The sequence below is a fragment of the Phoenix dactylifera genome, chromosome 10 (assembly GCF_009389715.1).
Source record: "Phoenix dactylifera cultivar Barhee BC4 chromosome 10, palm_55x_up_171113_PBpolish2nd_filt_p, whole genome shotgun sequence".
Classification (NCBI taxonomy): domain Eukaryota; kingdom Viridiplantae; phylum Streptophyta; class Magnoliopsida; order Arecales; family Arecaceae; genus Phoenix; species Phoenix dactylifera.
In genome coordinates this window covers 8,537,784-8,553,907 of record NC_052401.1, presented here as the reverse complement: position 1 = coordinate 8,553,907, position 16,124 = coordinate 8,537,784, and the positions used below count along the sequence as shown (strand labels likewise).

Below are 16,124 nucleotides of genomic sequence, written 5' to 3'. Positions count from 1 at the left end.
ATGATATAACTCGCAAAATCATGGATGGTGTTTAGATTTCATGCTAATGGTGCCATCTTTTTCCTGAGATAGGTTGGATTAGACAAATGATAACTTGCAATGGTTCTTCAGAATTTTGAAAATTGTATGCAAGATGAAGTAAATATTAACTCGATACAAGTCTTCCATGTTTTATCCCCTTTAAAATGTGTAATTGTGATAATCTAAACTACATTAGTTGTCTAGTTCTCTGATTGTTAAATAGGTTTTTAATGTCCAAATTAACAATTTTGATTGACAGCGCAGGGAAAAAAATTGGAAATAGAAAAAGCAAACCCTTATGAAACAAGAAGGTTACCCAGCTCTAAAATTTTGTCTACAAGGAGCAAAATTACTTATTTAGAGATAATTGAAAATTACTTATTTACTTACTTCTTACGATGATATTTAGAGATAAAGTATGTAAGGCTCCAGACCTAGTAGTAAAATTTGTTTTACGATGTTATGCTCAAAGGTAAGTATTTTTCATTTTAGCTAAGCTGAGCTAGGGACTTGATCTTCTTTTGCGATATATATGATCCAATCAGATCATATATATACATGTAAGTAGGGATGCAATTGAGTTAAGTCGAGTCGAGCTTGATTCGATTTAAAATACTCGGGTTCAAAACTCAACTTGAGATTGACCGAGCCTTAATAACCAAGCTTGAGCTTGACTCGATCAAAAAAGAAAAAGAAAAAACAATACCCGAGATCAACGCGACTCAACTCGAATATCAATTGATTTATACTCGAGCTCGAGTTCAAGCTCAAATTTAAGCCTTAGCCATAATTAAAAAAACATAATTACAACAAATATAATGTAATACTATATTTTTAAATATTAAATTAATAATATATTATAAATAAAATATAATGTTATTAAAAATAAATACTCGACTAGGCTCATGAGCCTTCGAACCAAGTATTATACTACTTGAGCTCGATATTAGTTAAGTCAAGACGGGCTCGAGCAGCTCGCGAGCTAATTGGCTCATCTGCATCCTTACACGTAGGGGTATAGGTTTGGTCTTCATAATATTTACTCACTTGGATCTAAATCTGATCCATCTTGATAGTTTTTTGTGGTACAGCTCCATATCAAATAGTTTACCTAACATATAATACAAATATCTGATAGTTTATCCAATACATAATACAAGTATTACACGTATATCTAATAGTTTGACTAACATATAATACAAATATCTGAAAGTTTATCCAATACATAGAACCTGTATTACACATATATACCTTATTTTCTATAAAATTTATTAATTATACTTTGAATATATTCCCTTACCGAATAATTAAAATGGTATGAAGAGAATTCAGCTTTCCAAATGATAGATCCCACTTAAAACCTAGACTTTGTCTTACTCCATACCTCATGCAACCCAAACTTGGATCCAATCAAGCCCGGACCCGATCACTTAATCAGATTAATCTTACATAAGCCAACCTGTCATTCTTGGATAGGCAGGATGGAGACTCAAATATAAACCCAAAACAAATAAATCTTTTATTTTAGTTATCAAAAGTAGGTATTTTTAGGACCAACAAGCACAATTTTTTCACTACAAAAAATCACAAAACTCAGCTAAAAAAGAAAGAATTAACACAACCCCAAAAAAATCGTGGACAGTTTCCTGCCTCGATGCTATCATTTTCACCAAGTCTTGTGTGATTATACAAATAATAGCCGTCATTTGTTTTGTAAATGATTCTCAGAGTATTTGGAAACTAAATGTAAGATAAAATAGTTAGTAGCATGGTAAGATTCGCGTCTCAGTACCAAATTTCGTACTAGTGCTACACTAGCTAGCATAGCATCGGGACGGTACAGTATGATATGAAATTTTTTTGACGTAGGAAGTGTTGATACGTCACCCATACTAGGTACTAATACAGAACCGGTACAGTATGGTACGCTCCGTACCGCTTAGTTCGGACCTATATAGCGTACCATTAGCAAACCTTACATAGTTATTTTTACCTTTTTAAACAGCTAATTATGTAATTTACAATGTAACGGTCTCGTGTTAATTTGATTTTGTATTAGCATGCATGCATGCACGTCAAAAACTAAACAAGAAAAAAAAAGAAAGAGAGAGAGAGGGCAAACAATGGTGATTTTCCATAGAGGAACGCTAAAACAAATAACAATCCAAGAAATTACCTTTCTTTTCTTTTTTTTTTTTTCCTTTTTTATTTGCTTGCGTTGAGTCCATCGTGTGCTGTTCTTACATCCAGAGCTGCTCCTTCTTATTCAGGATATAAACGAATTAAACCCAGCCTGTAATATTTTATTGGATTCTTTTGAATCTGTTATTCCCAAATTGAATTATGACATATTGGTTTGATGAACCTGGATAAAAGATAATTTCGCAGCAAGCTAGATTCTATGATTAATGGAAAATTCGACAGACTTTATTCCTTCTTCTCACTGTTCTTAACAAAGAAAGATTGGTAGAGAGATCTGTTCTCTTCATAAGCAAATATATCCATTCCCTAATCACTCTTTTTCCTTTTTCCGATTTACTGCCATCAAATCTCACTAGATTTTGAAATGCATTTGGAAAAAAACCATGCATGAGCTGTAGATTTCGGATTTGTCTTCAAACATATTCCTTCTTTTACCTCCTTTTCACCGAGAGAAACTAATTAACATTAAAAGTTTTATAATTTGGCTAAAATTTGTTATATATATTGCCATCCATAATGGATGACCTCTGGTTCCATTATAGTTTGCAGTAACGTGCAAACTAGAAGCATAAAAGATGAAGGCATGTCACTTCCTCTCTTCTCTCCCCTTTATTGCCTTCATCCCAAGCTTTTCACATGCAACCGGAGAGGAGGTATCCTTTGATGATATCATACTTACCTGTTAATTTCAAAGACATGCTGAATTTAATAGGAAAAGGCTAAAGATTGATCAAGAAATATTGGTCCAAGACTTGAATGTTAATTGCCACCTGGGCTTAGAAGACTGTTATTCAATGGTCAAACTGTTATCAGATTTAGATGGAAAGTCAATAAGAAACCAAAAACCAAGGTTTCAAACCTGGCCACGATTTTGAACGAAATCTCCGTTACTTCGAGGTATCATATTCAGTCAATATAAATCAAGAAATTCTGATATATTTGGCAGATATGATATAAACATAACCGTCAATAATTTTGAACACCTTTTCTCACATAATTTCCTAAAACAAAAATTAAAATTAGCATTTTAATTATATAGTTTTTAAAGAACATTTGGATTTGCCATATCAATTGATATCTCAATATCTCGGTCCCATATATCAACTGAATAAATCAAACCCAGCCCGTGGAGTTTTAGCAAATTCCTTAGAATCTATCACTCTCGACAAAAATAAAATTCACAGTCAGCTGGATCCCATGATAAATGGAATAATTGGTGGAGATATCCATCCTCTCTATAAGTAAAATCTTTTTATTCCCTAGTCTTTCTTTTTTCCTTTTTTTTTTGTGTAATTTCCTACCATCTAATCTCACCAGATTTTACTACTATCCTTAATTGATATATTACTGTTGTTTTTTCCACCTCCAGTAACCCTTAGCATAAAAAAATATTATAGTTTACCACCTTCTATAATAACTAAATCTACCAAGGATGACCCATCGTTGCATGTCCATAAATATGAACAAAGAGACTACGGGACGCAGCAGCAACAGGCAAAATAAGAAACCCTTAAAGATGAAAGCTTTTCTTTTCCTCTCTTCTCTCCTTATCCTCTTCATCCCAAGCTTTTCGCTTGCATCCGCGGAGGAAGTATCCTTCGAAAGGATATGCAGGGAAGCAACAACAGGCGATGACTACAACTTCTGCGTGGCAGCTCTTCAAGGAATTCCGATGAACCCGACGGCGAATATCCGAGAACTGGCTGTGACCGCCGTGGAGCAACTGATAGCCAACTGTGCTCGTAACGTCGCCTCTCTGAAGTATCGGACAAGTGGCGATGTGTCTCCGGACTTCGACTTCGGGAAAACATTTAAATGCATTGGAAGTATAATGGAAGTTGCGAAAGACATACAAGCAGCTATTAGTAAGATTCAGTCAATGGATATTCCTGGGGCGATAGAAGAACTTGGGAAAGCAGCGAAGGCCATTGGAAACTGCGTAGGTGACTCTTCCTCTGGCGGAGGATCTGTGTCGTTGCCCGGAGAGATTGGCACAATTCTGAATGTGGCTAACGTTGCTTTCAAAATTGTTGGATGGCTCATAACAATCTTTTAAATAACTATATATGTCTGTTGGTCTTTGAGGAAGGGAAATAATGAAAGCACGATCCTTTTGGTATTCGTTCTGTTCATCTTGTTTCTTTGTTGACGAGGGCCAAACCTCTCCCTCCATGTCTTCTTGCTATGACTTAGATGCTGGAAGGATCAATGGCACATTTGTTTTGCATGCACATCCATTCTTGACGTCGCTTAACACACTCGCACCAAGAGTGATGCCCATGAGTCCTTGGAACACGAAAGGTGGGGAACAACATTAGCCTCAGATGTCATGTAGATGATTTTAAGATTTGTCCAGAATGGCTTGCGTGCCTTTGATGTAGCCGATTGACTCTCTATGCATTTGTGTCCAGTAGATTATAAGATTGTATATTGCATAATGTTGGAAGATGTTCCTACTTAAGTTGACTACAAATTAGGTCCGATGCAAGGCCTAGCCTTACCAACTAAAATATAGGTCTTATCACATAAGAAGTCTTGCCTCCATTTCCCTTCATTTTGTTCTTCTACTGAACCAAAGAAAGATTTTTCATTAATGGCACAATTTGACTTCTGAATATATGTATCCAGATTTTGAGTATGAAATAGGCAAATAACTGAGTTGGATGTTGGTCATTCCACGGGCATTGACTTACAAGTGAAACAACGTATCATTTAAAACAATATTGAACTAGTGTATAACCCGCACCATTTTTTTTTCTTCTTTCAATTATTCTTAAAATGTAGTATAGAATAGATAACATAAATGTAGTAGAATAGATATAAAATCTAATTATTTTCTAAAATAAGAACTATATTAATAATAATATTAATACAGATCTACATGGTAAATGGAGAGATCGCCTTTATTTTAGTGTATATACATATGTGTGCATATGCATTAGATATATTAAATAGATAATAAATTATACAATCAAATTGAATAGATATAAGAGCCTTTTTTTGTTATCCAAAATGAAGACAATACTAATGATCTTATTAATTGCTACCTGGGCTTAGAAGGCTGTTATTCCAGAGTCAAACTGTTATTAGATTTTATTGAGGAACATCATTCTCTCACTCGACTCATCAACTCTGCAACTCTGCTTCACTCCCTGTGTTCTGGATATATTTTACTTCATGAAGAACTTCAAGAACTGGGACTAACTACTTTAACTTCTCTACCAGTTTTTAGTTAATTTGTTATCATGTTAGTTAGTCAGTTACTCTGTCAATATAATGTTATAAATAGGACGTATCATGTACAGAAAGTTTTGATGGAAAAGAACTGGAGTTCTTCATTCAAGCTTCCCCTGTTTTCAACAGCCTTCCGCTTGCTTTCTTGACATGGTATCAGAGCCATAGAGATCATTCCTCCATGGCTGCTTCTACTCGCAGTGATGCTGGTTCAACTCCTTCGCCAGCCTTGAGCGTGATCGAGGATCCGGCAAGCCCGTACTATTTGCATTACAGTGACAATACAGGTTTGCAACTCATATCCTTGATCTTAAATGAGGAGAATTATTCAACTTGGAGTAGGTCCATGATCATGGCTTTAAGTGTGAAGAACAAAGAAGGATTTGTCGATGGAAGCATCTCTCAACCTCCACAAAATCACCCACATCATGCGGCTTGGAGGAGGTGTAATATAGTGGTTTCTGCATGGATTTTAAATTCAATCCCAAAGGAGATGAGCATCAGCGTAATCTACATGGAGACAGCCAGGGAAATATGGCTAGACTTGAAAGAAAGGTTTAATCAAAGTAATGGACCAAGAATTTATCAGTTGCAGAAGACAATCTCCTCTCTTTCACAGAACCATGGAAGTGTGATCTCCTACTTCACCCGCTTAAAGGGTCTTTGGGAAGAATTGGCAAATTATAGACCTAGACAGCAAAATGAATATCAATCCGAAGAGCAAGTTATCCAGTTCTTGATGGGATTGGATGAATCTTACTCAAATGTTCGTGGACAAATTCTCTTAATGGATCCTCTGCCACCAGTTAACAGGGTATTTGCTCTTGTACTCCAAGAAGAAAGACAACGTGAGGCTGCCATGATTCAAAATTCTGAAGCTGTTGCATTTGTTAGCCACTCAAGTGACAGGTCGGCCAACTCTTCTTTCAATCAAAAGGATCCTCAAAAACAAAACAATGTGGGTCAACTTCGTAGGAAGGATAGACCTATCTGCAGTCATTGTGGAAAGCTTGGTCATATAAAGGATAAATGCTACAAACTTCATGGATTTCCACCTGGTTTTAATTTTACAAAAGGCAAAATCTCTGCAGCAAATCAAGCTTCTGTAACTCCAGAAATCCCATGCGATTACTCTAAACTAACCATTACTCCGGATCAGTGCCAGAAGATTCTTTCGATTTTACAGCCTCAAATACAGCCTCATGGGATGATTTCTGTCATAAAGGAAATGCCAGAGCCTTCGGTGAATCAGGTTGGACATCTGCAACCGGCAACTAGTATGACCCGAACACCATCCATTCCAAGTTTTTCAGGTAATACTATTTGCCCAGTGACTGCTATTGCTCAAAATCAATTCCATGTTCCTTGGATTATAGACACCGGAGCCACAGATCATATGGTGTGTTCCGTTTCTTACCTATCAACAATTACGGAAAAAATAAATGCCACTGTCAGACTTCCTACTGGTGAACGAACAGCTGCAACACATGTGGGAACAGTAGAGATATCAGAGATGCTCACCTTAAGAAATGTTCTCTGTGTTCCAAATTTTTCCTTCAACCTTATTTCTGCCAGCAAGCTCATAAACTCCTATAATTGCTGCTTGATATTTCTGCCAAAATATTGTGTCATACAGGACCTGTTGAACTGGAGGACGATTGGAATGGGGAGACTTGAAGATGGTTTATATCATCTTCAAGTAAACAACACACAGGCTGCAGCCGGTATTATAAATCCTCCATTGTCTTCTTCACTGTGTTCCTCTGCAAAATCAGCTGATAATGCTCATGAGTTTGATCTTTGGCATCGTAGACTAGGCCATTTGTCTTTCCCTCGTCTTTGTTTGTTAAACAAATCTGTATCTGAAATGGATATTAGTTTGAATAATCATTGTGAAGTTTGTCCGATTGCCAAACAAAGAAGGTTGAGTTTTCCTCACAGTACTCATGTCTCAAGTTCAGCTTTTGAGTTAGTTCACTGTGATATATGGGGTCCATTCTCCACAGCTTCATTAGATGGTTCAAGATATTTTCTCACAATTGTTGATGACTATAGCAGAAGCACTTGGGTTTATCTCATGCAATTCAAGTCCCAAACTAAGGACATTATTCAGTCCTTTTACACATTAATTGAGACTCAATTTTCAGCTAAGATAAAGGTACTTAGATCAGACAATGGTGGGGAATTCAATATGAAAGATTTTTATGATTCAAAGGGAATTATTCATCAACTCAGCTGTGTAGAAACCCCCCAACAGAATGGTGTAGTAGAGAGAAAACACCAACATATTCTCAATGTAGCAAGGGCATTAAGGTTTCAAGCAAACCTGCCTTTGAATTTCTGGGGAGAATGCATCCTAACAGCAGTGTATCTCATCAATAGGTTGCCGACCCCAAAACTCTCTGGTCGATCACCCTATGAAGTCTTATTTGGTTCAAAGCCCTCTTATGATCACTTAAGGGTGTTTGGATGTTTATGTTATGCCTCAACCATAAAAAGATTTAGGTCTAAGTTTGATCCAAGGGCCACACAATGTGTCTTCATTGGTTATCCTCATGGTATAAAAGGTTACAAACTTTATGATACTAAAACCAAAAAGGTTTTCGTTTCAAGGGATGTTGTATTTCATGAGTTTACATTTCCTTTCCAACATAATGCTTCTGATCACATTACTCCTGCCTTAGATTCTGCCTCTGAGTCTTGTGATTTAATATTTTCCCCATCTATCATCACCTATGATCAGTTACATCGAACTAAGCCACAAAATACTTTTTCTGCACCCAATGCTGAACTCATTACTTCAACCGGCACGACCCATGGCACGCCCACTGGCACGCTAGACAATCAAGTCCATTTGACTTCTCCTTCTTCACCTCCCTTCACATCAAAGCTGCCAATTGATTCTTCTCAAAATCATCATCTTAGGAGGTCTTTTAGGCTCAATCCCGGCCTCATTTCAGAAACAGCACCTCTTCCTTCATCTGCCCAACAACTTAGACGATCTCTTAGAGTCAAGCAATCTCCTTTATATTTGAAAGATTATCATTGTGCTTTGGCATCTGCAAACCACAGTAAACAAGACTCCCATGCACTGTCAGGACAGCCATATGACATTTCAGCCTTTCTGGATTACAAAAGACTTTCTTCATCACATCGAGCCTTCAGCCTGTCCATTTCTTCTGCAACTGATCCGACAAACCATAATGAAGCTTTTAAATCCCCTGCATGGTGTGATGCGATGGAAGCTGAGCTACAAGCACTTCATGACAATCACACTTGGACCATAACTCCATTGCCTGAAGGGAAGAAAGCAGTGGATTGCAAATGGGTCTACAAAACAAAGTTTAAGGCAGATGGAACTGAAAAAAGGAAGAAAGCAAGACTAGTTGCAAATGGTTACACTCAACAAGCCGGTCTAGATTATCATGACACATTTTCCCCAGTTGCTAAAATGGTCACGGTCAAAACATTATTAGCAATTGCTGCAATTAGAAATTGGGATTTATCTCAACTTGATGTAAATAATGCATTCTTGCATGGAGACTTGACCGAAGAGGTATACATGAATTTGCCTCCAGGATATGAACTTCAAGGGGAGGAAGGGAAGAAGATGGTATGTCATCTACACAAATCTCTGTATGGACTGAAACAAGCTTCAAGACAGTGGTTCGCCAAGCTATCTTCTTTCATTATTTCCCAAGGCTTCGTTCAGTCAAAAGCAGATTATTCTCTATTCACACGAAAGGATGAAAGTTCTTACACTGCAATTCTTGTATATGTTGATGATATAATCATTGCAGGGAATGACATTCTATATATAGATACTCTCAAGAAAAATCTTGATGCACAATTTAAACTCAAGGATCTAGGAACCTTGAAGTTCTTTCTTGGCCTTGAGATAGCAATAAGCTCTAAAGGAATCTCAGTGTGTCAACGAAAGTATGCCTTGGAAATTCTACAGGATGTTGGTTATCTTGGTTCTAAACCAGTGAAAAGTCCTATGATCCAAAATTTAAAACTCAGCAATCTTGAAGGAACTTTGCTTGAAGATCCCACAGTCTATAGGCGATTAGTAGGAAGACTGTTATATCTCACTATAACAAGGCCCGATTTGAGCTTTTCTGTGCAGGTTTTGAGTCAGTTCCTTGGAACACCACGACAACCGCACTTGGATGCTGCATATCGAGTCTTGAGATATTTGAAGGCTACACCAGGGCAAGGTTTATTCTTTCCATCAGCCTCTGAGCTTCATTTAAAGGCCTTTTGCGACGCAGATTGGGCATCTTGCTTAGATACGCGTCGATCAGTCACCGGTTTCTGTATATTTCTTGGGCAGTCTCTCATTTCGTGGAAATCAAAGAAGCAACAAACCATTTCTCGATCCTCTGCAGAAGCAGAATACCGTTCCATGGCCTCCACATGCTGTGAATTACAATGGTTAATCAATCTCCTCAAGGATTTTGATGTACAACATACCAAACCGGCATTAGTATTCTGTGATAATCAGGCAGCGTTGCATATTGCTGCCAATCCAGTGTTCCATGAGAGAACAAAACATATCGAGATTGATTGCCATATTGTGAGAGAAAAGCTTCAACTAGGCATCATTCGAACCCTTCATATATCCGGAAACTTACAGCTTGCTGATTTATTGACCAAAGCACTCGGAACAAACCGTTTTCATACTGTCATATGCAAGATGGGTATACACAATTTATACACTCCATCTTGAGGGGGACTATTGAGGAACATCATTCTCTCACTCGACTCATCAACTCTGCAACTCTGCTTCACTCCCTGTGTTCTGGATATATTTTACTTCATGAAGAACTTCAAGAACTGGGACTAACTACTTTAACTTCTCTACCAGTTTTTAGTTAATTTGTTATCATGTTAGTTAGTCAGTTACTCTGTCAATATAATGTTATAAATAGGACGTATCATGTACAGAAAGTTTTGATGGAAAAGAACTGGAGTTCTTCATTCAAGCTTCCCCTGTTTTCAACAGCCTTCCGCTTGCTTTCTTGACAGATTTAGATGGAAAGCCAGAAAGAAACCAATAACTAAGGTTTCAAACCTGACCACGATCTTGGCCAAAATGTCCATTATTTAGAGGTATTATATTCAGTGTATATAAATCAAGGAATTCTGATAAACATAGCCCTCAATAATTTTGAACACCTTTTCTCACATAATTTCCTAAAACAAAAATTAAAATTAGCATTTTAATATAGTTTCTTAAATTAGTCTTTTCCGTACAGGCTTGCGGCATCTGTCGCGCTTCGGGCTCGGGGCAGGATAGATTTAGGGTTATCAGAGTTTAGATTTAAGATTACTAGAGAATCATCACTATAAGAAAAAGGAGATTTTCCGACGCTTTTTTTCCCGACGCCAGGGAGAAGCATCGGAAAATTTTGGTTCAGCGCCAAACTTTGCCGACACTTCTAAAAAACGTCGATAAAGCTTTAGAATCGACGACGCTTAAAAGCATCGTCTAAAGGTTCGACCTACAACGACGCTTATAAGCATCATCGGAGGCCAAATCCATTCAAATATCAGCCCCCTCTCGATTGATGCCCTAGTTCTTGTAAACTTCTCCTCTCCTCTCCTCTCCTCCTCCCTCCAGCGCCGACATCAATCCACTGCCTCCTAATATCTTCCCTCCCCTGAAACCTTTAAACCATCGCCACTCTCACCACTGCTCATGTGATCTAGCGCAAAGCAGCCATGGCCACTCGAACTCGAATCCTTGGAGATCCCAAGTCCTCCAAGAACAGTACAAATCCTGCTTCTCCTTTTTCTTTTCTTTTTTTTGCCTCGTGCTTTCTCTCAGCAATCTTTTGATCATTACATCATTTTTTTCCTCTTTTGCTTTCACTTTTTTTTCTTTTTTTCCTCAGGTAATGGCAAAATATTTCAAGATATACTCTGAAAAGGAAAGGACAAAGGCTGAGTCCCGTGAATCAGGTTTTGAATCATCGAGGTATATCATTTTTCTTCGCCCCTCTTTTCTTCTTTTTTAATTGACCGTTTTATAAGAGTAGTAGCTCTGGCTTCTGCATTTTGTTCGCATGAAGGGTTCAAGAAAGGTCTCGATGGCCGCCTCTCAGTATTTTTTTTTCTTTTCTTCCTTTAATAAAGATTTATGTGCATGGTTATTGTCCCTTTGCCTTAATTATCACATATTTTCTTGAAGAAAATCGGTGCCTGGGAGTAATGCATGTTGATGAGAGCACAAAAGTGCGTTCTACACGTTGCTTAAATTAATATTATTGCTAACAAATAATGATAAAAGGGCTGCATTAATTTTATATTTTATTTGGCACAGATTATCGTAAATCAGAGTTTAAATGTGCATTTGGTCGACTTCAAGCCTGATTACACTGGAACAGAATTGAACCTGGTCAAGCACACTTGCACCCGAGGGACACATGGCAGCCATCTGGAGGCAATGCGTAATGAAACATCCAAGGGCTTAGATTCATCAAGCCAAGAAGATCTGCAATTGGATCTCCCAGCTTCCTCCATCATCCCAGCCGTCCACATTCACAACGTGGTGATTTTCTTCCTTCTGGATTCGCCATCATCCCAACACCCACGGATCTCCCAGCTTCCTCCACAGCATCCGCCCGAGCCCTTCCGCCCGCGATCACCTCTCAGAGCATCCACCTCTTCCGGGTTCTCGCTTTCGAGTCTACGCTCCTTCCTTCCGCGATCACCGCCCACCTCATTCGCCTGCGTCCGTCTGCCTCCCAGCAGCATCCGTGCGTCGTCCTTAACCACGATCGGCTCCCTTGCTTCCGGATCCGCGTCTCAGCCATCCTAGTCGTCCACGATGCTCCGAAGTTCACGATCAGCCTTCCTCCTGGCCGAGATTGGCGTCCAGTCCTCTTCTTCCTCAACCGCGATCGGCTCCCTTTCTCCCGTTTCCGCTAATCAGATCCCCTAGCGCGAGCAATCCGCCCATGATCTCAGCATCCCGTGAAGCGTCGCACCCCACCGCGTCCGCTCCGTCTTCAGCTCCTCTCCACGCGTGATCAGGGGGATCATCGCTGGATTATGGGTTCTGGGGTTCTATATGAAGAGGGTCTTCTTGGCTGGGAGGGGGAGATCTCGAATTCTAAAAGAAAAGAAGAGAGAAAACAGAGAAGGGAAGAAAGGAATAAACAGGGTATCCCCTGTTTCCAAAAAAAAAAAAGAAATAGAAAAAAAAACATGAGGAGGCTTATTTCTTTGATGGAGGGCTGATATCCTAGGTGATGGGTGAAGGGAGATCATTTGGTGTACCAAGTTCATGATGGAAATTCTAATCCTTTGCTTTATACGATTTATATTTTGATTATGTCATGATTTTTATATGTTGAAAATTCTTTTATGATTTATGCTTATTGATACATGTCTTCCTCGATTATTTGATTCATCGTTGACGTTATAAGGCACGTTGAATGCTTAAAAAAAGAATTCATGTTATCAAGAACATACTCCTTATTAAAATTTTTTCTGCTTATAATTCTTAAAGAAAACAAAAGAATCATAGAATTTATCGCATGAATTTGATATTATCAAAGGAGATTCTGGATCCCTACACCATCTTAATCTATCCTAACTTCGATTCTCTATTTACTGATTTATTTTCTATTTGCAAAACATCATCTTAATCCACAAGTTTATTGAATTAATTAAATCTGAAATTACGCTAATAATCCATAGATCGTTCCCTGAGGAATCGACCTCGGACTTCCGAGTTATACTACTTGTGCGATTCTCCTGCACTTGGGAGAGCATTTTTTCGAAAGCACCAAGTTTTTGGCGCCGTTGCCGGGGAACGGCTAAGTTATTAGGATAATTTTAGATTTAATTTTTACCTTAGTAGTTAGTATTTTTCTTTTGAAAAAAAAAATTAAATTAAATCTTTACTACTATTTTTAATTCCCTGCACAGTTTGCATCAAACTCTGATATCATAGAAATTAGCCGTCGGATTGGACTCAAATTTGGTCAGCTGGTGCAAGACACATTGTTCAATACTCTGAACGGTCTGATTGACATTCAATTTTAGATTTGCTGCATTTATGACCATTAGATTAATACGAAACCTTGCTGCTTTCTCTTTTAAATTTTCTGCATTTAATTTTTTTAGAATCAGAATTTTATTGTTATCATATCTCATTAACCCTTGTTGCTAATTGGAAATTTAAGAAAAAAAAAACTTTAAGAAAAGATCAAGGGTGATTATTCAAAAATTAAAAAAAAAGAGAAAAAATCTAAAATTTCAAATTTCAAATTTCAAATTTCAGAATTCAAAGTTCAAACTTCAACTCATAAAATTTTAAAAAAAATAAATAATTTGCTTGATTACCTATTCAATGAAATTTAATGTCATGTCATAAAATATTAAAAAAAAATCTCTTGATTGTTGCATATAGTATAAGGCATCAGCATAAAATATTCTAAGGGCTGAACCCATTTAAAAAAGATAAGGTCGGGATTTCATCACTCGTCCTTAGCCCAAAAATCACCCCAGTGCATAAATATCCTAAGCTTAACTAAAATCAACTAGACGTTGGCCCCGAAGGACATTCGAGCTCAATAGAACGAAGACCACCGAAAGTGGGATTTTAAGTGGGACCTTTGCGAACGCATCGTGACCCCTCCACTTACCTGGGAGCTTACCTGGTCAACTCGGTTCATTAGACCGGATTGGAGACTTAGGTGCCCTCTTCAAACCAGTTAGGAGCTGTCTAGAAATTTAAGAAAAACATTAGAAATCGAGGCGTAATGTTTTGTTGCATGTTTGATTGTGAATAGATTTTTGTTTTAGGGTGTCGTTTTAAGGTATCTTTAGTTGGTACTTATATTTATTTTTTTTATTTTTTTAAAAAAAAAGAAAAAAAAAGAGCGGAAAATATTTTGCAAGCTAAAGTGGAATAGGGACGACACCGGTCGATTAAGTCGTACAACTTTAGATCATCCCTTAGGACATACCCCTGAAATTCCTTCGCAATATCTCACACCTTGTGAGATGGCTGATTTAAATGAAGATGCGGGGAGTCACCACAATCGAGAACGAGAACCCCATGTTATGACTCTAAGACAATACCTACAACCGGCTAGGACTAGTCAGCCTTCATGCATAATTTTTCCTGATAATGTAGGACATTTTGACATCAAACCCGGGGTAATTCAATTGCTGCCCAAGTTTCACGGGTTAGAGTCTGAAAGTCCGTATCTTCATTTAAAGGATTTTGAAGAATTGAGCATTACATTTAGAGTGCCAAACGTCCTCGAGGATGTCCTCAAGTTGACATTGTTCCCTTTCTCTCTAAAGGATAAGGCCAAAACATGGCTAAACTCCTTGCGACCTAGATCAATAAGAACTTGGCAAGATATGCAGAGAAAATTTTTAAACAAGTTCTTTCCCACACAAAGGACCAACTTTTTGAAAAGACATATCAACAATTTCCAACAAAAAGATAATGAAACATTTTATGAATGTTGGGAAAGATTTAAAGACCTTCTTCTCTCATGCCCTCATCACGGGTTCGAAACCTGGAGAACCATTAGTTTCTTTTATGAAGGTTTATCTCCACAGTTGAAACAGTTTGTAGAGACCATGTGCAATGGTAGATTTTTAGAAAAACATCCTGATAAGGTGTGGGAATATTTGGATTTCCTTGCTGAGACTGCCCAACTTTGGGATAACGGGGATAGAAACACCAAGTCTTTACCTAAGCCTACTAGCTCTGTACAGGGAGGCCTTTACAACCTCAGAACTGAGGATGATCTTTATGCTAAAATGGCAGCCCTTACTAGGAAGGTAGAAGAAATTGAGCTTAGGAAGGTTGAGCCTGTCAAGACTATAGAGCTTAGAAACGAGTGTTGTGGTATCTGCGATATGTCGGGTCATACCACTACAGATTGCCCCACCATACCGGCATTCAAAGAAGTCTTGCACGATCAAGCAAATGCTATGAACTCCTACCAAAAGCCTTATAGCGATCCATACTTGAATACCTATAAACCTGGTTGGAAGAATCATCCAAATTTTAGGTGGAGAAATGATCATCCTCAATAGTCACACCATTCAGCTCCTCCACCTGCACATCCTACTTTTGCATCATCACTCTCTCAAAAGCCAAATATCGAGGATACCTTGCAATCCATACAAACTTTTCTACAAGGTCAAGCTAATATCAATGCTCAAAATACTCAAAATTTTGAAGACATAAAGAACCAATTATCAATGTTAACTACCGTCCTAAGTACCCAAGAGAAGGGTAAGCTTCCAGCTCAACCCCAACCTAACCCACAAGTGCACGGTAGTAATAATACGGCTCCTTCTAGTTCGCGTACAGAACATGCAAAGAGCATCATGACTTTGCGTAATGAAAAAGTCATTAATCAGACCGTTCCATTGAGACCGCAGGTCACTTCTAATTCTGATGCTCCCAAAGCCGATGAAAGGGACAAAGAAAAAATTGAGGTCCCAACTTCTATCGAGAAAGTTGAATGTCCTTTTCCTCCACCTTTTCCACAACGGTTAAAGCCGTTGCAAAAGCTCGAACCTAATTCTGAAATTCTTGAGCTTTTTAAGCAAGTAAAGATCAACATACCTCTTCTTGATGCAATCAAACAAGTACCCTCATATGCCAAATTTTTGAAGGACTT

The 16,124-nt window shown here is 38.0% G+C and overlaps 1 non-coding gene across 1 annotated transcript; it reads right to left on the bottom strand.

Annotated features, from left to right (window-relative positions):
* Positions 1 to 14,890: 14,890 nt before the first annotated feature.
* LOC120112274 lies at positions 14,891 to 14,999 on the bottom strand. Its single transcript, XR_005513750.1, has one exon. It is a non-coding gene; the product is annotated as a small nucleolar RNA R71 (small nucleolar RNA).
* Positions 15,000 to 16,124: the final 1,125 nt, after the last annotated feature.